This window comes from Thunnus thynnus, chromosome 2 (genome assembly GCF_963924715.1).
Source record: "Thunnus thynnus chromosome 2, fThuThy2.1, whole genome shotgun sequence".
Lineage (NCBI taxonomy): Eukaryota > Metazoa > Chordata > Actinopteri > Scombriformes > Scombridae > Thunnus > Thunnus thynnus.
Genome location: NC_089518.1, coordinates 2,059,467 through 2,085,616, shown reverse-complemented (window position 1 = coordinate 2,085,616; position 26,150 = coordinate 2,059,467).

The window sequence follows — 26,150 nt, the reverse complement described above, 5'->3', positions numbered from 1 at the left end:
GGGTGGGCTCACAGAGAGACACTGGTTAGTATTGTGTGTCAAAAGACTCTCACACTGATCATCTCCAAACGTTTTCTTGGTTCCCACAAGCTCAACTGACTGCGCCGCGGCTTGACGTGCGCAAGGGCGCGAAGGCCCGTCCAACGCTGCTTGCAGCTTTAATTATTAGGGCCTGAGCCCAAAGGGCGAAGACCCTATTGTTTTTCGTGTGTTTGTTTCTTTCTTATTATTATTATTATTATTCTTTATTAATACGCCACTTTAAATCTAAATTTGACCCCCTAAACATGCTCAAAAACTCACCAAATTTGGCACGCACATCAGGAATGGTGAAAAATTTGATATAATGTAAAAATTAAACCCCAAAGTGCCAAAATGTGCTCTCTAGCGCCACCTATGTATCTAAAACGGCCGCCACGGCCCGTAGGAATGTCGTAGAGAGATCGAACCAAAGCTCAATTATTCGTCTCATCAAGACCTACAAATCATACGCTGACACCCCTGACCTAAATCCAACAGGAAATCTGCAATGTCAATTTCAAAGTACGATTTTTTGCCAATTTTGGACCTTGAATAAACGCTATCTCCTCTTAGGGCGTTAATGGTATCGGCTTCAAACTTGAATACATGACTTATCACACTGTGTTGAGCAAAAGTTATTAAAAACTTTGTAATAACTCGAACGGTTTAGATTTAGTAAGCCCTGAAAGTTGGAGTGCGACATTACACCTTACAATGTAAACCAATGGGGAGGCAAATTCTGGGCATGGACTTTGTGCCAAACTGGGGCATCTGGCGTCTAAACCATAAGTCCGACCACTTTCAAACCTGTATCAATGGATTCGCGACGAAAATTCCTACAAAAAAATGATATTTTTATGTAGGATTTGGCCAAAGTTATGGGATTTATGAGGATTTTTCACAAGAAGATCACTTTAAAATCTTTCCTTCCAACTGTGAGGGAGAGAGAGAGAATGGGAGGGGGGGGATGGGTAAAGTAAACATCTACTGCCTGTGACAGAAGCCCTTGGACTGCACCACACTCCAGTTACTTAATGCTTCTACATATCTGACAGCAGTGTTCAATCCTTACTTTTTTTCAAGGAGTACATGTGCTCCTAAATGACAGAAATTAGGAGCATACATATAACTTTAGGAGCACACTGAAAAATGTTCAAGTAAGAGTTTCTTAAAGAAAACAATTCATTACATACATATTTACAATTTATCACATACATATTTAAACTCTGTGTGTGTGTGTGTGTGTATGTGTGTGTATATGTAAATCACAATTTGCTGTTTTTAGGGGTGCTTGATTATGGCAAAAAATCACGATCATTTTTGTTCAATATTGAGATCATGATTATTTAACATGATTACTTTTTGACTGTCATCTTCTCCAATTGCTGTTGTTCATACATGCACATATTTTTTCTGACTTGGCTGAGGGGACTATTACATATGTCATCATATATTGTACTAATGATCAAGAAAGACTATAGCTGATATGAGGGAAAAACTCAGGAAGAGGGTGGCAGTAATGCACCCAATATGCTGGTTGCCAACCGTTGTTGCCAACCAAAAAGGCGAGGGTAAAATATTTTTCCTCACCGAGTGGTACATCCTGTCAGCCGAGGGATTTCCTATCTGTGCAGCTGAACACGGTAGTTCTCTACGGACTGTTTTACCGTGATGGTCACGGTGTTTTTTCCGCAGGTTTCACTTCACTCAGCTGGCCGACAGACCCGCGGATTCTCTCCGCTTTAACCTAAATAACAAATCGGGACTCGGTGCTCCGTTTGGGTCTAAACAGAGAGCCAGGGTTAGCTGAGAGGCTAGCAGAGGCGAACTGGTTGTGCTTCTTTCGGTCATGCTGCAGTTAACGCTCCGCTGCTGCCTGTTTGCTGCCTGTTAGTTGTGTTCACCACGCTAGACTATTTTGTGTTTGTCCCGCTCGGGACTACTGTGTTTGTGCTGCCGTGAGTGAAAAAGTAAACTGATTTGTCGATCTTAAACCAGACAACGTGCGTTACAGACTGCCGTCCATACGTGCGCTCTCTGTGGAAAAAGAACCGCTTCTCTCTCTCTCTCTCACGATCGCTTTCCGTCCTCCCTCTCTTGTGACTAACACCACACTCACGCGCGCACAGATACACGCACCGACATCGTTTTGCACATCTGATGGTCAGATAACGTCGGACAAAAGTGTCCAACCTGCAGGTGTCCAACCCCGTGCAAAGCTGTTTGTGTTTTGTTTGGTAGAATTAGATTTTAGAATAGCTATTTATTGAGTGAAGCATTTGTTAACTTTGTTAATTTTGCTAAGTTTAATAAACACTGTTATATCTTTAAAGAGAAGTTCTTTAGTCATTATTGGTAACATATTGTGAAAAGTGGCTGATTGAAGGAGTCAGAGCTCGAATTCAACCCTTCTTTGTTCACCCTTGAATGATTATCTCTCAGATATGAACATTCTAGGTGAACTCCCATTTATGAGACTACCTTGCTCGGTTATTGGTCCCGGTTTCGGGGTGGTGCTTCGTATCTGTTAGTTCATATTAATATTTCTGTTAATTGTTATAGTTAATTATTATTGATAATTGATAATTATAGCAAATAATTAACTGTGTTCTTCGCAGATCCTACAGTTGGTACCTGAATTATTGATTAAGGTTAACAATATTTTGATTTCATAATTCATAATTGTCTGTGAACAGAGGGGTGGGCTCACAGAGAGACACTGGTTAGTATTGTGTGTCAAAAGACTCTCACACTAATCATCTCCAAATGTTTTCTTGGTTCCCACAAGCTCAACTGACTGCGCCGCGGCTCGACGTGCGCAAGGGCGCGAAGGCCCGTCCAACGCTGCTTGCAGCTTTAATTATTATTATTCTTTATTATTACGCCACTTTAACTCTAAATTTGACCCCCTAAACATGCTCAAAAACTCACCAAATTTGGCACGCACATCAGGAATGGTGAAAAATTTGATAAAATGTAAAAATTAAACCCCAAAGTGCCAAAATGTGCTCTCTAGCGCCACCTATGTATCTAAAACGGCCACCACGGCCCGTAGGAATGTCGTAGAGAGATCGAACCAAAACCCAATTATTCGTCTCATCAAGACCTACAAATCATACGCTGACACCCCTGACCTAAATCCAACAGGAAATCTGCAATGTCAATTTCAAAGTATGATTTTTTGCCAATTTTGGACCTTGAATAAACGCTATCTCCTCCTAGGGCGTTAATGGTATCGGCTTCAAACTTGAATACATGACTTATCACACTGTGTTGAGCAAAAGTTATTAAAAACTTTGTAATAACTCGAACGGTTTAGATTTAGTAAGCCCTGAAAGTTGGAGTGCGACATTACACCTTACAATGTAAACCAATGGGGAGGCAAATTCTGGGCATGGACTTTGTGCCAAACTGGGGCATCTGGCGTCTAAACTATAAGTCCCACCACTTTCAAACCTGTATCAATGGATTCGCGACGAAAATTCCTACAAAAAAATGATATTTTTATGTAGGATTTGGCCAAATTTATGGGATTTATGAGGATTTTTCACAAGAAGATCACTTTGAAATCTTTCCTTCCAACTGTGAGGGAGAGAGAGAGAATGGGAGGGGGGGGGATGGGTAAAGTAAACATCTACTGCCTGTGACAGAAGCCCTTGGACTGCAGCAGTGACAGCAGTGTTCAATCATTACTTTTTTTCAAGGAGTACATGTGCTCCTAAATGACAGAAATTAGGAGCATACATATAACTTTAGGAGCACACTGAAAAATGTTCAAGTAAGAGTTTCTTAAAGAAAACAATTCATTACATACATATTTACAATTTATCACATACATATTTAAACTTTGTGTGTGTGTATGTGTGTACGTAAATCACAATTTGCTGTTTTTAGGGGTGCTTGATTATGGCAAAAATTATAATCACAATCATTTTTGTTCAATATTGAGATCATGATTATTTAACATGATTACTTTTTGACTGTCATCTTCTCCAATTGCTGTTGTTCATACATGCACATATTTTTTCTAACTTGGCTGAGGAGACTATTACATATGTAATCATATATTGTAGTAATGATTAAGAAAAACTATAGCCTATATGAGGGAAAAACTCAGGAAGGCTGGAGTTCCGGAGCTCCGTATTAAAACTGTAATGGACCTGCCATGAGGGTGGAGCAAACTCCATTTCCAAGGATGCTTTGCGATTTTCACACCTCAGCAGGGAGCAGTCAACATCGGTCCCTCATTGGCGGAGACGCTCCTGCACAGCGGAGCGTCCTGAGGACGCAGCCATGACATCACCACCCCTTTATAAGCGAGCACGCCCAAACTACACGTCTTTCCCATGTCACTGAGCTAGGGGTAACTCCTGTTTCCCTGTGAGTTAGCTTGACTACCCCACGAACATGTTTTCCCCTCATCGAAGACTCCCCTCGTCGGACGAGACGAGACTTTGCCCGTGTTCACCCGAACACATTCCTGGACCCGAGAGAGACCGCTGCTGCAACCAGCGTCCTCAAATTCCCCCGAGAAAGAGGAAATGAAGTTACTTCGGGATAACGTGGACCGGCTCTGCCCTGCGCGTCTTCGCCGAGTCGTCTCTGCTGTTCTATCCGCCACTCCACTCAGAGCCAGCTGCCTTGTTTTCGACGACGTGCGAGAACGGCACCGTCTGCCTCCGAGCCAAGAACAAAGATGGACATTAAGACGGACTACACACACACACAACCTGCGCACTTTCTGAAGCGACCAAGTAAGAGGCATAAGTCTGGGCATAGGCAGTGTTAGTTGTGTGTTCTTTTCAGCATCAGTTGCTGTTGTTTAGCATTTAGCCTTTTTAGCTTTATCGCTATTGTTCTTGTTGTGTGAGTTGACGGACCGCCGAGTCCATTTTTCTCTGCTTTACTCTGAGGAGTATTTTAAGTTTGCTTCCTGTTAGTTGTGTTCACCACGCTAGACTATTTTGTGTTTTTCCCGGTCGGGACAACTGCTACTTCTGTGCCACCGTGAGTGAGAAAGTAAACTGATTTGTCGATCAGAAACCAGACAACGTACGTTACAGACTGCCGTCCGTACGTGCGCTCTCTGTGGACAAAAGAGCCGCTTCTCTCCCTCTCACGATCGCTTTCCCTCCTTCCTCTCTTGCTACTAACACACACACACACACACATACACACACACACACACACACACACACATACATACATACACGCATTCCCCTGCAAGTGTCCAACTCTGTGCAAAGCTGTTTGTGTTTTGTTTGGTAGAATTAGATTTTAGAATAGCTGTTTATTGAATGAAGTATTTGTTAACTTTGTTAATTTTGCTAAGTTTAATAAACAATGTTATATCTTTAAAGAGAAGTTCTTTTGTCATTATTGTGTGTAACATATTGTGAGAAGTGGCTGATTGAAGGAGTCAGAGCTTGAATTCAACCCTTCTTTGTTCACCCTTGAATGTTGATATCTCGCAGATATTAACATTCTAGGTGAAATCCCATTTATGAGATTACCTTGTTCGGTTATTGGTCCTGGTTTCCGGGTGGTGCTCCGTGCTTGTTAGTTCATATTAATAATTCTATTAATTATTATAATTAGTTAATTTATCTTAGATAATTGATAATTATGGCAAATAATCAACTGTGTTCCTCATATATGCTACAGTTGGTGCCTGAATTATTGATTAAGGTTAACAATATTTTAATTTCATAAGCCATAATTATCTGTGATAAACAGAGGGGTGCGCTCACGGAGAGAAAGTAGTTAGTATTGTGTGTCAAAAGACTCTCACACTGATCATCTCCAAACGTTTTCTTGGTTCCCACAAGCTCAACTGACTGCGCCGCGGCCCGACGTGCGCAAGGGCGCGAAGGCCCGTTCAACGCTGCTTGCAGCTTTAATTCTTTCTTGTTACGCCACTTTAACTCTAAATTTGACCCCCTAAACATGCTCAAAAACTCACCAAATTTGGCACGCACATCAGGAATGGTGAAAAATTTGATAAAATGTAAAAATTAAACCCCAAAGTGCCAAAATGTGCTCTCTAGCGCCACCTATGTATCTAAAACGGCCGCCACGGCCCGTAGGAATGTCGTAGAGAGATCGAACCAAAACCCAATTATTCGTCTCATCAAGACCTACAAATCATACGCTGACACCCCTGACCTAAATCCAACAGGAAATCTGCAATGTCAATTTCAAAGTATGATTTTTTGCCAATTTTGGACCTTGAATAAACGCTATCTCCTCCTAGGGCGTTAATGGTATCGGCTTCAAACTTTAATACATGACTTATCACACTGTGTTGAGCAAAAGTTATTAAAAACTTTGTAATAACTCGAACGGTTTAGATTTAGTAAGCCCTGAAAGTTGGAGTGCGACATTACACCTTACAATGTAAACCAATGGGGAGGCAAATTCTGGGCATGGACTTTGTGCCAAACTGGGGCATCTGGCGTCTAAACTATAAGTCCCACCACTTTCAAACCTGTATCAATGGATTCGCGACGAAAATTCCTACAAAAAAATGATATTTTTATGTAGGATTTGGCCAAAGTTATGGGATTTATGAGCATATTTCACAAGTAGAGTACACTAAAATCTTCTCTGCAGCTGTGAGGGAGAGAGAGAGAGAATGGGAGGGGGGGGATGGGTAAAGTAAACATCTACTGCCTGTGACAGAAGCCCTTGGACTGCAGCAGTGACAGCAGTGTTCAATCCTTACTTTTTTTCAAGGAATACATGTGCTCCTAAATGACAGAAATTAGGAGCATACATATAACTTTAGGAGCACACTGAAAAATGTTCAAGTAAGAGTTTCTTAAAGAAAACAATTCATTACATACATATTTACAATTTATCACATACATATTTAAACTGTGTGTGTGTGTGTGTGTATGTAAATCACAATTTGCTGTTTTTAGGGGTGCTTGATTATGGCAAAAATTATAATCACAATCATTTTTGTTCAATATTGAGATCATGATTATTTAACATGATTACTTTTTGACTGTCATCTTCTCCAATTGCTGTTGTTCATACATGCACATACTTTTTCTAACTTGGCTTAGGAGACTATTACATATGTAATCATATATTGTAGTAATAATTAAGAAAAACTATAGCCTATATGAGGGAAAAACTCAGGAAGGCTGGAGTTCCGGAGCTCCGTATTAAAACTGTAATGGACCTGCCATGAGGGTGGAGCAAACTCCATTTCCAAGGATGCTTTGCGATTTTCACACTTCAGCAGGGAGCAGTCAACATCGGTCCCTCATTGGCGGAGACGCTCCTGCACAGCGGAGCGTCCTGAGGACGCAGCCATGACATCACCACCCCTTTATAAGCGAGCACGCCCAAACTACACGTCTTTCCCATGTCACTGAGCTAGGGTTAACTCCTGTTCCCCTGTGAGTTAGCTTGACTACCCCACGAACATGTTTTCCCCTCATCGAAGACTCCCCTCGTCGGACGAGACGAGACTTTGCCCGTGTTCACCCGAACACATTCCTGGACCCGAGAGAGACCGCTGCTGCAACCAGCGTCCTCAAATTCCCCCGAGAAAGAGGAAATGAAGTTACTTCGGGATAACGTGGACCGGCTCTGCCCTGCGCGTCTTCGCCGAGTTGTCTCTGCTGTTCTCTCCGCCATTCCACTCAGAGCCAGCTGCCGTGTTTTCGACGACGTGCGAGAACGGCACCGTCTGCCTCCGAGCCAAGAACAAAGATGGACATTAAGACGGACTACACACACACACAACCTGCGCACTTTCTGAAGCGACCAAGTAAGAGGCATAAGTCTGGGCATAGGCAGTGTTAGTTGTGTGTTCTTTTCAGCATCAGTTGCTGTTGTTTAGCATTTAGCCTTTTTAGCTTTATCGCTGTTGTTCTTGTTGTGTGAGTTGACGGACCGCCGAGTCCATTTTTCTCTGCTTTACTCTGAGGAGTATTTTAAGTTTGCTGCCTGTTAGTTGTGTTCACCACGCTAGACTATTTTGTGTTTTTCCCGGTCGGGACAACTGCTACTTTTGTGCCACCGTGAGTGAGAAAGTAAATTGATTTGTCGATCAGAAACCAGACAACGTACGTTACAGACTGCCGTCCGTACGTGCGCTCTCTGTGGTCAAAAGAGCCGCTTCTCTCCCTCTCACGATCGCTTTCCCTCCTTCCTCTCTTGCTACTAACACACACACACACACACACACACACACACACACACACACACACACACACACACACACACACACGCATTCCCCTGCAAGTGTCCAACTCTGTGCAAAGCTGTTTGTGTTTTGTTTGGTAGAATTAGATTTTAGAATAGCTGTTTATTGAATGAAGTATTTGTTAACTTTGTTAATTTTGCTAAGTTTAATAAACAATGTTATATCTTTAAAGAGAAGTTCTTTTGTCATTATTGTGTGTAACATATTGTGAGAAGTGGCTGATTAAAGGAGTCAGAGCTTGAATTCAACCCTTCTTTGTTCACCCTTGAATGTTGATATCTCGCAGATATTAGCATTCTAGGTGAAATCCCATTTATGAGATTACCTTGTTCGGTTATTGGTCCTGGTTTCCGGGTGGTGCTCCGTGCTTGTTAGTTCATATTAATAATTCTATTAATTATTATAATTAGTTAATTATCTTAGATAATTGATAATTATGGCAAATAATCAACTGTGTTCCTCATACATGCTACAGTTGGTGCCTGAATTATTGATTAAGGTTAACAATATTTTAATTTCATAAGCCATAATTATCTGTGATAAACAGAGGCGTGCGCTCACGGAGAGAAAGTAGTTAGTATTGTGTGTCAAAAGACTCTCACACTGATCATCTCCAAACGTTTTCTTGGTTCCCACAAGCTCAACTGACTGCGCCGCGGCCCGACGTGCGCAAGGGCGCGAAGGCCCGTCCAACGCTGCTTGCAGCTTTAATTATTAGGGCCTGAGCCCAAAGGGCGAAGACCCTCTTGTTTTTCGTGTGTTTGTTTGTTTCTTATTATTATTATTATTATTATTATTATTATTCTTTATTATTACGCCACTTTAACTCTAAATTTGACCCCCTAAACATGCTCAAAAACTCACCAAATTTGGCACGCACATCAGGAATGGTGAAAAATTTGATAAAATGTAAAAATTAAACCCCAAAGTGCCAAAATGTGCTCTCTAGCGCCACCTATGTATCTAAAACGGCCACCACGGCCCATAGGAATGTCGTAGAGAGATCGAACCAAAACCCAATTATTCGTCTCATCAAGACCTACAAATCATACGCTGACACCCCTGACCTAAATCCAACAGGAAATCTGCAATGTCCATTTCAAAGTATGATTTTTTGCCAATTTTGGACCTTGAATAAACGCTATCTCCTCCTAGGGCGTTAATGGTATCGGCTTCAAACTTTAATACATGACTTATCACACTGTGTTGAGCAAAAGTTATTAAAAACTTTGTAATAACTCGAACGGTTTAGATTTAGTAAGCCCTGAAAGTTGGAGTGCGACATTACACCTTACAATGTAAACCAATGGGGAGGCAAATTCTGGGCATGGACTTTGTGCCAAACTGGGGCATCTGGCGTCTAAACTATAAGTCCCACCACTTTCAAACCTGTATCAATGGATTCGCGACGAAAATTCCTACAAAAAAATGATATTTTTATGTAGGATTTGGCCAAAGTTATGGGATTTATGAGCATATTTCACAAGTAGAGTACACTAAAATCTTCTCTGCAGCTGTGAGGGAGAGAGAGAGAATGGGAGGGGGGGGATGGGTAAAGTAAACATCTACTGTCTGTGACAGAAGCCCTTGGACTGCAGCAGTGACAGCAGTGTTCAATCCTTACTTCTTTTCAAGGAGTACATGTGCTCCTAAATGACAGAAATTAGGAGCATACATATAACTTTAGGAGCACACTGAAAAATGTTCAAGTAAGAGTTTCTTAAATAAAACAATTCATTACATACATATTTACAATTTATCACATACATATTTAAACTGTGTGTGTGTGTGTGTGTGTGTGTGTGTGTGTGTGTGTGTGTATGTGTATGTAAATCACAATTTGCTGTTTTTAGGGGTGCTTGATTATGGCAAAAATTATAATCACAATCATTTTTGTTCAATATTGAGATCATGATTATTTAACATGATTACTTTTTGACTGTCATCTTCTCCAATTGCTGTTGTTCATACATGCACATACTTTTTCTAACTTGGCTGAGGAGACTATTACATATGTAATCATATATTGTAGTAATGATTAAGAAAAACTATAGCCTATATGAGGGAAAAACTCAGGAAGGCTGGAGTTCCGGAGCTCCGTATTAAAACTGTAATGGACCTGCCATGAGGGTGGAGCAAACTCCATTTCCAAGGATGCTTTGCGATTTTCACACCTCAGCAGGGAGCAGTCAACATCGGTCCCTCATTGGCGGAGACTCTCCTGCACAGCGGAGCGTCCTGAGGACGCAGCCATGACATCACCACCCCTTTATAAGCGAGCACGCCCAAACTACACGTCTTTCCCATGTCACTGAGCTAGGGGTAACTCCTGTTCCCCTGTGAGTTAGCTTGACTACCCCACGAACATGTTTTCCCCTCATCGAAGACTCCCCTCGTCGGACGAGACGAGACTTTGCCCGTGTTCACCCGAACACATTCCTGGACCCGAGAGAGACCGCTGCTGCAACCAGCGTCCTCAAATTCCCCCGAGAAAGAGGAAATGAAGTTACTTCGCGATAACGTGGACCGGCTCTGCCCTGCGCGTCTTCGCCGAGTTGTCTCTGCTGTTCTCTCCGCCACTCCACTCAGAGCCAGCTGCCTTGTTTTCGACGACGTGCGAGAACGGCACCGTCTGCCTCCGAGCCAAGAACAAAGATGGACATTAAGACGGACTACACACACACACAACCTGCGCACTTTCTGAAGCGACCAAGTAAGAGGCATAAGTCTGGGCATAGGCAGTGTTAGTTGTGTGTTCTTTTCAGCATCAGTTGCTGTTGTTTAGCATTTAGCCTTTTTAGCTTTATTGCTGTTGTTCTTGTTGTGTGAGTTGACGGACCGCCGAGTCCATTTTTCTCTGCTTTACTGTGAGGAGTATTTTAAGTTCGCTGCCTGTTAGTTGTGTTCACCACGCTAGACTATTTTGTGTTTTTCCCGGTCGGGACAACTGCTACTTTTGTGCCACCGTGAGATCAGAAACCAGACAACGTACGTTACAGACTGCCGTCCGTACGTGCGCTCTCTGTGGTCAAAAGAGCCGCTTCTCTCCCTCTCACGATCGCTTTCCCTCCTTCCTCTCTTGCTACTAACACACACACACACACACACGCATTCCCCTGCAAGTGTCCAACTCTGTGCAAAGCTGTTTGTGTTTTGTTTGGTAGAATTAGATTTTAGAATAGCTGTTTATTGAATGAAGTATATGTTAACTTTGTTAATTTTGCTACGTTTAATAAACAATGTTATATCTTTAAAGAGAAGTTCTTTTGTCATTATTGTGTGTAACATATTGTGAGAAGTGGCTGATTAAAGGAGTCAGAGCTTGAATTCAACCCTTCTTTGTTCACCCTTGAATGTTGATATCTCGCAGATATTAGCATTCTAGGTGAAATCCCATTTATGAGATTACCTTGTTCGGTTATTGGTCCTGGTTTCCGGGTGGTGCTCCGTGCTTGTTAGTTCATATTAATAATTCTATTAATTATTATAATTAGTTAATTATCTTAGATAATTGATAATTATGGCAAATAATCAACTGTGTTCCTCATACATGCTACAGTTGGTGCCTGAATTATTGATTAAGGTTAACAATATTTTAATTTCATAAGCCATAATTATCTGTGATAAACAGAGGCGTGCGCTCACGGAGAGAAAGTAGTTAGTATTGTGTGTCAAAAGACTCTCACACTGATCATCTCCAAACGTTTTCTTGGTTCCCACAAGCTCAACTGACTGCGCCGCGGCCCGACGTGCGCAAGGGCGCGAAGGCCCGTCCAACGCTGCTTGCAGCTTTAATTAGGGCCTGAGCCCAAAGGGCGAAGACCCTCTTGTTTTTCGTGTGTTTATTTCTTTATTATTATTATTATTATTATTATTATTCTTTCTTTCTTGTTACGCCACTTTAACTCTAAATTTGACCCCCTAAACATGCTCAAAAACTCACCAAATTTGGCACGCACATCAGGAATGGTGAAAAATTTGATAAAATGTAAAAATTAAACCCCAAAGTGCCAAAATGTGCTCTCTAGCGCCACCTATGTATCTAAAACGGCCGCCACGGCCCGTAGGAATGTCGTAGAGAGATCGAACCAAAACTCAATTATTCGTCTCATCAAGACCTACAAATCATACGCTGACACCCCTGACCTAAATCCAACAGGAAATCTGCAATGTCCATTTCAAAGTACGATTTTTTGCCAATTTTGGACCTTGAATAAACGCTATCTCCTCCTAGGGCGTTAATGGTATCGGCTTCAAACTTTAATACATGACTTATCACACTGTGTTGAGCAAAAGTTATTAAAAACTTTGTAATAACTCGAACGGTTTAGATTTAGTAAGCCCTGAAAGTTGGAGTGCGACATTACACCTTACAATGTAAACCAATGGGGAGGCAAATTCTGGGCATGGACTTTGTGCCAAACTGGGGCATCTGGCGTCTAAACTGTAAGTCCGACCACTTCCAAACCTGTATCAATGGATTCGCGACGAAAATTCCTACAAAAAAATGATATTTTTATGTAGGATTTGGCCAAAGTTATGGGATTTATGAGGATTTTTCACAAGAAGATCACTTTGAAATCTTTCCTTCCAACTGTGAGGGAGAGAGAGAGAATGGGAGGGGGGGGATGGGTAAAGTAAACATCTACTGCCTGTGACAGAAGCCCTTGGACTGCACCACACTCCACTTACTTAGTGCTTTCACACATGTGACAGCAGTGTTCAATCCTTACTTCTTTTCAAGGAGCGCATGTGCTCCTAAATGAAAGAAATTAGGAGCATACATATAACTTTAGGAGCACACTGAAAAATGTTCAAGTAAGAGTTTCTTACAGAAAACAATTCATTTCATACATATTTACAATTTATCACATACATATTTAAACTCTGTGTGTGTGTGTGTGTGTGTGTATGTAAATCACAATTTGCTGTTTTTAGGGGTGCTTGATTATGGTAAAAATTATAATCACAATCATTTTTGTTCAATATTGAGATCATGATTATTTAACATGATCACTTTTTGACTGTCATCTTCTCCAATTGCTGTTGTTCATACATGCACATATTTTTTCTAACTTGGCTGAGGAGACTATTACATATGTAATCATATATTGTAGTAATGATTAAGAAAAACTATAGCCTATATGAGGGAAAAACTCAGGAAGGCTGGAGTTCCGGAGCTCCGTATTAAAACTGTAATGGACCTGCCATGAGGGTGGAGCAAACTCCATTTCCAAGGATGCTTTGCGATTTTCACACCTCAGCAGGGAGCAGTCAACATCGGTCCCTCATTGGCGGAGACGCTCCTGCACAGCGGAGCGTCCTGAGGACGCAGCCATGACATCACCACCCCTTTATAAGCGAGCACGCCCGAAATATACGTCTTTCCCATGTCACTGAGCTAGGGGTAACTCCTGTTTCCCTGTGAGTTAGCTTGACTACCCCACGAACATGTTTTCCCCTCATCGAAGACTCCCCTCGTCGGACGAGACGAGACTTTGCCCGTGTTCACCCGAACACATTCCTGGACCCGAGAGAGACCGCTGCTGCAACCAGCGTCCTCAAATTCCCCCCGAGAAAGAGGAAATGAAGTTACTTCGGGATAACGTGGACCGGCTCTGCCCTGCGCGTCTTCGCCGAGTCATCTCTGCTGTTCTCTCCGCCACTCCACTCAGAGCCAGCTGCCGTGTTTTCGCCGACCTGTTTTACCTTGATGGTCACGGTGTTTTTTCCGCAGGTTTCACTTCACTCAGCTGGCCGACAGACCCGCTGATTCTCTCCGCTTTAACCTAAATAGCAATTCGGGACTCGGTGCTCCGTTTGGATCTAAACAGAGAGCCGGGGTTAGCTGAGAGGCTAGCAGAGGCTAACTGGTTGTGCTTCTTTCGGTCATGCTGCAATTAACGCTCCGCTGCTGCCTGTTTGCTGCCTGTTCTCCGCTTTAACCTAAATAACAAATCGGGACTCGGTGCTCCGTTTGGATCTAAACAGAGAGCCGGGGTTAGCTGAGAGGCTAGCAGAGGCGAACTGGTTGTGCTTCTTTCGGTCATGCTGCAGTTAACGCTCCGCTGCTGCCTGTTTGCTGCCTGTTCTCCGCTTTAACCTAAATAACAAATCGGGACTCGGTGCTCCGTTTGGATCTAAACAGAGAGCCGGGGTTAGCTGAGAGGCTAGCAGAGGCTAACTGGTTGTGCTTCTTTCGGTCATGCTGCAGTTAACGCTCCGCTGCTGCCTGTTTGCTGCCTGTTAGTTGTGTTCACCACGCTAGACTATTTTGTGTTTGTCCCGCTCGGGACTACTGTGTTTGTGCTGCCGTGAGTGAGAAAGTAAACTGATTTGTCGATCTGAAACCAGACAACGTGCGTTACAGACTGCCGTCCATACGTGCGCTCTCTGTGGAAAAAGAGCCGCTTCTCTCCCTCTCACGATCGCTTTCCCTCCTTCCTCTCTTGCTACTAACACACACACACACACACACATACATATATACATACATACATACATACACGCATTCCCCTGCAAGTGTCCAACCCTGTGCAAAGCTGTTTGTGTTTTGTTTGGTAGAATTAGATTTTAGAATAGCTATTTATTGAATGAAGCATTTGTTAACTTTGTTAATTTTGCTAAGTTTCATAAACACTGTTATATCTTTAAAGAGAAGTTCTTTTGTCATTATTGGTAACATATTGTGAAAAGTGGCTGATTGAAGGAGTCAGAGCTCGAATTTAACCGTTCTTTTTACCCTTGAATGTTGATATCTCTCAGATATTAACATTCTAGGTGAACTCCCATTTATGAGATTACCCTGTTCGGTTATTAGTCCTGGTTTCGGGATGGTGCTTCGTATTTGTTAGTTCATATTAATAAATCTGTTAATTGTTATAATTATTTATTATTGATAATTGATAATTATAGCAAATAATCAACTGTGTTCCTTGCAGATCCTACAGTTGGTGCCTGAATTATTGATTAAGGTTAACAATATTTTGATTTCATAATCTATAATTACCTGTGATAAACAGAGGGGTGCGCTCACGGAGAGAAAGTGGTTAGTATTGTGTGTCAAAAGACTCTCACACTGATCATCTCCAAACGTTTTCTTGGTTCCCAGAAGCTCAGCTGAGTGCGCCGCGGCCGATGTGCGCATGGGCGCGAAGGCCCGTCCAACGCTGCTTGCAGCTTTAATTAGGGCCTGAGCCCAAAGGGCGAAGACCCTCTTGTTTTTCGTGTGTTTGTTTGTTTCTTATTATTATTATTATTATTATTATTATTCTTTATTATTACGCCACTTTAACTCTAAATTTGACCCCCTAAACATGCTCAAAAACTCACCAAATTTGGCACGCACATCAGGAATGGTGAAAAATTTGATAAAATGTAAAAATTAAACCCCAAAGTGCCAAAATGTGCTCTCTAGCGCCACCTATGTATCTAAAACGGCCACCACGGCCCATAGGAATGTCGTAGAGAGATCGAACCAAAACCCAATTATTCGTCTCATCAAGACCTACAAATCATACGCTGACACCCCTGACCTAAATCCAACAGGAAATCCGCAATGTCCATTTCAAAGTATGATTTTTTGCCAATTTTGGACCTTGAATAAACGCTATCTCCTCCTAGGGCGTTAATGGTATCGGCTTCAAACTTTAATACATGACTTATCACACTGTGTTGAGCAAAAGTTATTAAAAACTTTGTAATAACTCGAACGGTTTAGATTTAGTAAGCCCTGAAAGTTGGAGTGCGACATTACACCTTACAATGTAAACCAATGGGGAGGCAAATTCTGGGCATGGACTTTGTGCCAAATTGGGGCATCTGGCGTCTAAACTATAAGTCCCACCACTTTCAAACCTGTATCAATGGATTCGCGACGAAAATTCCTACAAAAAAATGATATTTTTATGTAGGATTTGGCCAAAGTTATGGGATTTATGAGGATTTTTCACAAGAAGATCACTTTGGAATCTGTCCTTCCAACTGTGAGGGAGAGAGAGAGAATGGGAGGGGGGGGATGGGTAAAGTAAATATCTACTGCCTGTGACAGAAGCCCTTGGACTGCACTACACTCCACTTACTTAGTGCTTTCACACATGTGACAGCAGTGTTCAATCCTTACTTTTTTTCAAGGAGCGCATGTGCTCCTAAATGAAAGGAATTAGGAGCATACATATAACTTTAGGAGCACACTGAAAAATGTTCAAGTAAGAGTTTCTTACAGAAAACAATTCATTTCATACACATTTACAATTTATCACATACATATTTAAACTCTGTGTGTGTGTGTGTGTGTGTACGTGTGTGTGTATGTAAATCACAATTTGCTGTTTTTAGGGGTGCTTGATTATGGCAAAAAATATAATCACGATCATTTTTGTTCAATATTGAGATCATGATTATTTAACATAATTACTTTTTGACTGTCATCTTCTCCAATTGCTGTTGTTCATACATGCACATATTTTTTCTAACTTGGCTGAGGAGACTATTACATATGTAATCATATATTGTAGTAATGATTAAGAAAAACTATAGCCTATATGAGGGAAAAACTCAGGAAGGCTGGAGTTCCGGAGCTCCGTATTAAAACTGTAATGGACCTGCCATGAGGGTGGAGCAAACTCCATTTCCATGGATGCTTTGCGATTTTCACACTTCAGCAGGGAGCAGTCAACATCGGTCCCTCATTGGCGGAGACGCTCCTGTACAGCGGAGCGTCCTGAGGACGCAGCCATGACATCACCACCCCTTTATAAGCGAGCACGCCCAAGCTACACGTCTTTCCCATGTCACTGAGCTAGGGGTAACTCCTGTTCCCCTGTGAGTTAGCTTGACTACCCCACGAACATGTTTTCCCCTCATCGAAGACTCCCCTCGTCGGACGAGACGAGACTTTGCCCGTGTTCACCCGAACACATTCCTGGACCCGAGAGAGACCGCTGCTGCAACCAGCGTCCTCAAATTCCCCCGAGAAAGAGGAAATGAAGTTACTTCGGGATAACGTGGACCGGCTCTGCCCTGCGCGTCTTCGCCGAGTCATCTCTGCTGTTCTCTCCGCCACTCCACTCAGAGCCAGCTGCCGTGTTTTCGCCGACCTGTTTTACCGTGATGCTCACGGTGTTTTTTCCGCAGGTTTCACTTCACTCAGCTGGCCGACAGACCCGCTGATTCTCTCCGCTTTAACCTAAATAGCAATTCGGGACTCGGTGCTCCGTTTGGATCTAAACAGAGAGCCGGGGTTAGCTGAGAGGCTAGCAGAGGCTAACTGGTTGTGCTTCTTTCGGTCATGCTGCAGTTAACGCTCCGCTGCTGCCTGTTTGCTGCCTGTTAGTTGTGTTCACCACGCTTGACTATTTTGTGTTTGTCCCGCTCGGGACTACTGTGTTTGTGCTGCCGTGAGTGAGAAAGTAAACTGATTTGTCGATCTTAAACCAGACAACGTGCGTTACAGACTGCCGTCCATACGTGCGCTCTCTGTGGAAAAAGAATCGCTTCTCTCTCTCTCACGATCGCTCTCCCTCCTCCCTCTCTTGTGACTAACACCATACTCACGTGCGCACAGATACACGCACCGACATCGTTTTGCACATCTGATGGTCAGATAACGTCGGACAAAAGTGTCCAACCTGCAAGTGTCCAACCCCGTGCAAAGCTGTTTGTGTTTTGTTTGGTAGAATTAGATTTTAGAATAGCTATTTATTGAATGAAGCATTTGTTAACTTTGTTAATTTTGCTAAGTTTCATAAACACTGTTATATCTTTAAAGAGAAGTTCTTTAGTCATTATTGGTAACATATTGTGAAAAGTGGCTGATTGAAGGAGTCAGAGCTCGAATTCAACCCTTCTTTGTTCACCCTTGAATGATTATCTCTCAGATATTAACATTCTAGGTGAACTCCCATTTATGAGACTACCTTGCTCGGTTATTGGCCCCGGTTTCGGGGTGGTGCTTCGTATCTGTTAGTTCATATTAATAATTCTGTTAATTGTTATAATTAATTATTATTGATAATTGATAATTATAGAAAATAATTAACTGTGTTCTTCGCAGATTCCTACAGTTGGTACCTGAATTACTGATTAAGGTTAACAATATTTTGATGTCATAATTCATAATTGTCTGTGAACAGAGGGGTGGGCTCACAGAGAGACACTGGTTAGTATTGTGTGTAAAAAGACTCTCACACTAATCATCTCCAAACGTTTTCTTGGTTCCCACAAGCTGAACTGACTGCGCCGCGGCCCGACGTGCGCAAGGGCGCGAAGGCCCGTCCAACGCTGCTTGCAGCTTTAATTATTATTATTCTTTCTTTCTTGTTACGCGACTTTAACTCTAAATTTGACCCCCTAAACATGCTCAAAAACTCACCAAATTTGGCACGCACATCAGGAATGGTGAAAAATTTGATAAAATGTAAAAATTAAACCCCAAAGTGCCAAAATGTGCTCTCTAGCGCCACCTATGTATCTAAAACGGCCACCACGGCCCGTAGGAATGTCGTAGAGAGATCGAACCAAAACCCAATTATTCGTCTCATCAAGACCTACAAATCATACGCTGACACCCCTGACCTAAATCCAACAGGAAATCTGCAATGTCCATTTCAAAGTACGATTTTTTGCCAATTTTGGACCTTGAATAAACGCTATCTCCTCCTAGGGCGTTAATGGTATCGGCTTCAAACTTTAATACATGACTTATCACACTGTGTTGAGCAAAAGTTATTAAAAACTTTGTAATAACTCGAACGGTTTAGATTTAGTAAGCCCTGAAAGTTGGAGTGCGACATTACACCTTACAATGTAAACCAATGGGGAGGCAAATTCTGGGCATGGACTTTGTGCCAAACTGGGGCATCTGGCGTCTAAACTATAAGTCCCACCACTTTCAAACCTGTATCAATGGATTCGCGACGAAAATTCCTACAAAAAAATGATATTTTTATGTAGGATTTGGCCAAAGTTATGGGATTTATGAGCATATTTCACAAGTAGAGTACACTAAAATCTTCTCTGCAGCTGTGAGGGAGAGAGAGAGAATGGGAGGGGGGGGATGGGTAAAGTAAACATCTACTGCCTGTGACAGAAGCCCTTGGACTGGCCACACTCCACTTAGTGTTTCCACATATCTGACAGCAGTGTTCAATCCCTACTTCTTTTCAAGGAGTACATGTGCTCCTAAATGAAAGAAATTAGGAGCATATATATAACTTTAGGAGCACACTGAAAAATGTGCAAGTAAGAGTTTCTTAAAGAAAACAATTCATTATAACATATTTACAATTGATCACATACATATTTAAACTCTGTGTGTGTGTATGTGTGTGTGTGTGTGTGTGTGTGCGTGTGTATGTAAATCACAATTTGCTGTTTTTAGGGGTGCTTGATTATGGCAAAAAATATAATCACGATCATTTTTTTTCAATATTAAGATCATGATTATTTAACATGATTACTTTTTGACTGTCATCTTCTCCAATTGCTGTTGTTCATACATGCACATATTTTTTCTAACTTGGCTGAGGGGACTATTACATATGTGATCATATATTGTACTAATGATCAAGAAAGACTATAGCTGATATGAGGGAAAAACTCAGGGAGAGGGTGGCAGTAATGCACCCAATATGCTGGTTGCCAACCGTTGTTGCCAACCAAAAAGGCGAGGGTAAAATATTTTTCCTCATCGAGTGGTACATCCTGTCAGCCGAGGGATTTCCTATCTGTGCAGCTGAACACGGTAGTTCTCTACGGACTGTTTTACCGTGATGGGAACGGTGTTTTTTCCGCAGGTTTCACTTCACTCAGCTGGCCGACAGATCCGCTGATTCTCTGCGCTTTAACTTAAATAACAAATCGGGAGTTGGTGCTTCGTTTGGATCTAAACAGAGAGTCGGGGTTAGCTGAGAGGCTAGCAGAGGCGAACTGGTTGTGCTTCTTTCGGTCATGCTGCAGTTAACGCTCCGCTGCTGCCTGTTCTCCGCTTTAACCTAAATAACAAATCGGGACTCAGTGCTCCGTTTGGATCTAAACAGAGAGCCAGGGTTAGCTGAGAGGCTAGCAGAGGCGAACTGGTTGTGCTTCTTTCGGTCATGCTGCAGTTAACGCTCCGCTGCTGCCTGTTTGCTGCCTGTTCTCCGCTTTAACCTAAATAACAAATCGGGACTCGGTGCTCCGTTTGGATCTAAACAGATAGCCGGGGTTAGCTGAGAGGCTAGCAGAGGCTAACTGGTTGTGCTTCTTTCGGTCATGCTGCAGTTAACGCTCCGCTGCTGCCTGCTGACATCGTTTTGCACATCTGATGGTCAGATAACGTCGGACAAAAGTGTCCAACTTGCAAGTGTCCAACCCTGTGCAAAGCTGTTTGTGTTTTGTTTGGTAGAATTAGATTTTTGAATAGCTATTTATTGAATGAAGCATTTGTTAACTTTGTTAATTTTGCTAAGTTTAATAAACACTGTTATATCTTCAAAGAGAAGTTCTTTAGTCATTATTGGTAACATATTGTGAAAAGTGGCTGATTGAAGGAGTCAGAGCTCGAATTCAACCCTTCTTTGTTCACCCTTGAATGATTATCTCTCAGATATTAACATTCTAGGTGAACTCCCATTTATGAGACTATTTTGCTCGGTTATTGGTCCCGGTTTCGGGGTGGTGCTTCGTATCTGTTAGTTCATATTAATAATTCTGTTAATTGTTATAATTAATTATTATTGATCATTGATAATTATAGCAAATAATTAACTGTGTTTTTCGCAGATCCTACAGTTGGTACCTGAATTATTGATTAAGGTTAACAATATTTTGATTTCATAATTCATAATTGTCTGTGAACAGAGGGGTGGGCTCACAGAGAGACACTGGTTAGTATTGTGTGTAAAAAGACTCTCACACTGATCATCTCCAAACGTTTTCTTGGTTCCCACAAGCTCAACTGACTGCGCCGCGGCCCGCTGTGCGCAAGGGCGCGAAGGCCCGTCCAACGCTGCTTGCAGCTTTAATTATTATTATTCTTTCTTTCTTGTTACGCCACTTTAACTCTAAATTTGACCCCCTAAACATGCTCAAAAACTCACCAAATTTGGCACGCACATCAGGAATGGTGAAAAATTTGATAAAATGTAAAAATTAAACCCCAAAGTGCCAAAATGTGCTCTCTAGCGCCACCTATGTATCTAAAACGGCCACCACGGCCCGTAGGAATGTCGTAGAGAGATCAAACCAAAACCCAATTATTCGTCTCATCAAGACCTACAAATCATACGCTGACACCCCTGACCTAAATCCAACAGGAAATCTGCAATGTCCATTTCAAAGTACGATTTTTTGCCAATTTTGGACCTTGAATAAACGCTATCTCCTCCTAGGGCGTTAATGGTATCGGCTTCAAACTTTAATACATGACTTATCACACTGTGTTGAGCAAAAGTTATTAAAAACTTTGTAATAACTCGAACGGTTTAGATTTAGTAAGCCCTGAAAGTTGGAGTGCGACATTACACCTTACAATGTAAACCAATGGGGAGGCAAATTCTGGGCATGGACTTTGTGCCAAACTGGGGCATCTGGCGTCTAAACTATAAGTCCCACCACTTTCAAACCTGTATCAATGGATTCGCGACGAAAATTCCTACAAAAAAATGATATTTTTATGTAGGATTTGGCCAAAGTTATGGGATTTATGAGCATATTTCACAAGTAGAGTACACTAAAATCTTCTCTGCAGCTGTGAGGGAGAGAGAGAGAATGGGAGGGGGGGGATGGGTAAAGTAAACATCTACTGCCTGTGACAGAAGCCCTTGGACTGCAGCAGTGACAGCAGTGTTCAATCCTTACTTTTTTTCAAGGAGTACATGTGCTCCTAAATGACAGAAATTAGGAGCATACATATAACTTTAGGAGCACACTGAAAAATGTTCAAGTAAGAGTTTCTTAAAGAAAACAATTCATTACATACATATTTACAATTTATCACATACATATTTAAACTGTGTGTGTGTGTGTGTGTGTGTGTGTGTGTGTGTGTGTGTGTGTGTATGTGTATGTAAATCACAATTTGCTGTTTTTAGGGGTGCTTGATTATGGCAAAAATTATAATCACAATCATTTTTGTTCAATATTGAGATCATGATTATTTAACATGATTACTTTTTGACTGTCATCTTCTCCAATTGCTGTTGTTCATACATGCACATACTTTTTCTAACTTGGCTGAGGAGACTATTACATATGTAATCATATATTGTAGTAATGATTAAGAAAAACTATAGCCTATATGAGGGAAAAACTCAGGAAGGCTGGAGTTCCGGAGCTCCGTATTAAAACTGTAATGGACCTGCCATGAGGGTGGAGCAAACTCCATTTCCAAGGATGCTTTGCGATTTTCACACTTCAGCAGGGAGCAGTCAACATCGGTCCCTCATTGGCGGAGACGCTCCTGCACAGCGGAGCGTCCTGAGGACGCAGCCATGACATCACCACCCCTTTATAAGCGAGCACGCCCAAACTACACGTCTTTCCCATGTCACTGAGCTAGGGGTAACTCCTGTTCCCCTGTGAGTTAGCTTGACTACCCCACGAACATGTTTTCCCCTCATCGAAGACTCCCCTCGTCGGACGAGACGAGACTTTGCCCGTGTTCACCCGAACACATTCCTGGACCCGAGAGAGACCGCTGCTGCAACCAGCGTCCTCAAATTCCCCCGAGAAAGAGGAAATGAAGTTACTTCGGGAAAACGTGGACCGGCTCTGCCCTGCGCGTCTTCGCCGAGTTGTCTCTGCTGTTCTCTCCGCCATTCCACTCAGAGCCAGCTGCCGTGTTTTCGACGACGTGCGAGAACGGCACCGTCTGCCTCCGAGCCAAGAACAAAGATGGACATTAAGACGGACTACACACACACACAACCTGCGCACTTTCTGAAGCGACCAAGTAAGAGGCATAAGTCTGGGCATAGGCAGTGTTAGTTGTGTGTTCTTTTCAGCATCAGTTGCTGTTGTTTAGCATTTAGCCTTTTTAGCTTTATCGCTGTTGTTCTTGTTGTGTGAGTTGACGGACCGCCGAGTCCATTTTTCTCTGCTTTACTCTGAGGAGTATTTTAAGTTTGCTGCCTGTTAGTTGTGTTCACCACGCTAGACTATTTTGTGTTTTTCCCGGTCGGGACAACTGCTACTTTTGTGCCACCGTGAGTGAGAAAGTAAATTGATTTGTCGATCAGAAACCAGACAACGTACGTTACAGACTGCCGTCCGTACGTGCGCTCTCTGTGGTCAAAAGAGCCGCTTCTCTCCCTCTCACGATCGCTTTCCCTCCTTCCTCTCTTGCTACTAACACACACACACACACACACACACACACACACACACACACACACACACACACACACACACACACACACGCATTCCCCTGCAAGTGTCCAACTCTGTGCAAAGCTGTTTGTGTTTTGTTTGGTAGAATTAGATTTTAGAATAGCTGTTTATTGAATGAAGTATTTGTTAACTTTGTTAATTTTGCTAAGTTTAATAAACAATGTTATATCTTTAAAGAGAAGTTCTTTTGTCATTATTGTGTGTAACATATTGTGAGAAGTGGCTGATTAAAGGAGTCAGAGCTTGAATTCAACCCTTCTTTGTTCACCCTTGAATGTTGATATCTCGCAGATATTAGCATTCTAGGTGAAATCCCATTTATGAGATTACCTTGTTCGGTTATTGGTCCTGGTTTCCGGGTGGTGCTCCGTGCTTGTTAGTTCATATTAATAATTCTATTAATTATTATAATTAGTTAATTATCTTAGATAATTGATAATTATGGCAAATAATCAACTGTGTTCCTCATACATGCTACAGTTGGTGCCTGAATTATTGATTAAGGTTAACAATATTTTAATTTCATAAGCCATAATTATCTGTGATAAACAGAGGCGTGCGCTCACGGAGAGAAAGTAGTTAGTATTGTGTGTCAAAAGACTCTCACACTGATCATCTCCAAACGTTTTCTTGGTTCCCACAAGCTCAACTGACTGCGCCGCGGCCCGACGTGCGCAAGGGCGCGAAGGCCCGTTCAACGCTGCTTGCAGCTTTAATTATTAGGGCCTGAGCCCAAAGGGCGAAGACCCTCTTGTTTTTCGTGCGTTTGTTTCTTTATTATTATTAGGGCCTGAGCCCAAAGGGCGAAGACCCTATTGTTTTTCGTGTGTTTGTTTCTTTCTTCTTATTATTATTCTTTATTATTACGCCACTTTAACTCTAAATTTGACCCCCTAAACATGCTCAAAAACTCACCAAATTTGGCACGCACATCAGGAATGGTGAAAAATTTGATAAAATGTAAAAATTAAACCCCAAAGTGCCAAAATGTGCTCTCTAGCGCCACCTATGTATCTAAAACGGCCGCCACGGCCCGTAGGAATGTCGTAGAGAGATCGAACCAAAACTCAATTATTCGTCTCATCAAGACCTACAAATCATACGCTGACACCCCTGACCTAAATCCAACAGGAAATCTGCAATGTCAATTTCAAAGTACGATTTTTTGCCAATTTTGGACCTTGAATAAACGCTATCTCCTCCTAGGGCGTTAATGGTATCGGCTTCAAACTTTAATACATGACTTATCACACTGTGTTGAGCAAAAGTTATTAAAAACTTTGTAATAACTCGAACGGTTTTGATTTAGTAAGCCCTGAAAGTTGGAGTGCGACATTACACCTTACAATGTAAACCAATGGGGAGGCAAATTCTGGGCATGGACTTTGTGCCAAACTGGGGCATCTGGCGTCTAAACTATAAGTCCCACCACTTTCAAACCTGTATCAATGGATTCGCGACGAAAATTCCTACAAAAAAATGTGATTTTTATGTAGGATTTGGCCAAAGTTATGGGATTTATGAGGATTTTTCACAAGATCACTTTGTAATCTTTCCTTCCAACTGTGAGGGAGAGAGAGAGAATGGGAGGGGGGGGATGGGTAAAGTAAACATCTACTCCATTTCCAAGGATGCTTTGCGATTTTCACACCTCAGCAGGGAGCAGTCAACATCGGTCCCTCATTGGCGGAGACGCTCCTGCACAGCCATGACATCACCACCCCTTTATAAGCGAGCACGCCCGAAATACACGTCTTTCCCATGTCACTGAGCTAGGGGTAACTCCTGTTCCCCTGTGAGTTAGCTTGACTACCCTACGAACATGTTTTCCCCTCATCGAAGACTCCCCTCGTCGGACGAGACGAGACTTTTCCCGTGTTCACCCGAACACATTCCTGGACCCGAGAGAGACCGCTGCTGCAACCAGCGTCCTCAAATTCCCCCGAGAAAGAGGAAATGAAGTTACTTCGGGATAACGTGGACCGGCTCTGCCCTGCGCGTCTTCGCCGAGTCGTCTCTGCTGTTCTCTCCGCCACTCCACTCAGAGCCAGCTGCTGTGTTTTCGCCGACCTGTTTTACCTTGATGGTCACGGTGTTTTTTCCGCAGGTTTCACTTCACTCAGCTGGCCGACAGACCCGCTGATTCTCTCCGCTTTAACCTAAATAGCAATTCGGGACTCGGTGCTCCGTTTGGATCTAAACAGAGACCCGGGGTTAGCTGAGAGGCTAGCAGAGGCTAACTGGTTGTGCTTCTTTCGGTCATGCTGCAATTAACGCTCCGCTGCTGCCTGTTCTCCGCTTTAACCTAAATAACAAATCGGGACTCGGTGCTCCGTTTGGATCTAAACAGAGAGCCGGGGTTAGCTGAGAGGCTAGCAGAGGCTAACTGGTTGTGCTTCTTTCGGTCATGCTGCAGTTAACGCTCCGCTGCTGCCTGTTTGCTGCCTGTTCTCCGCTTTAACCTAAATAACAAATCGGGACTCGGTGCTCCGTTTGGATCTAAACAGAGAGCCGGGGTTAGCTGAGAGGCTAGCAGAGG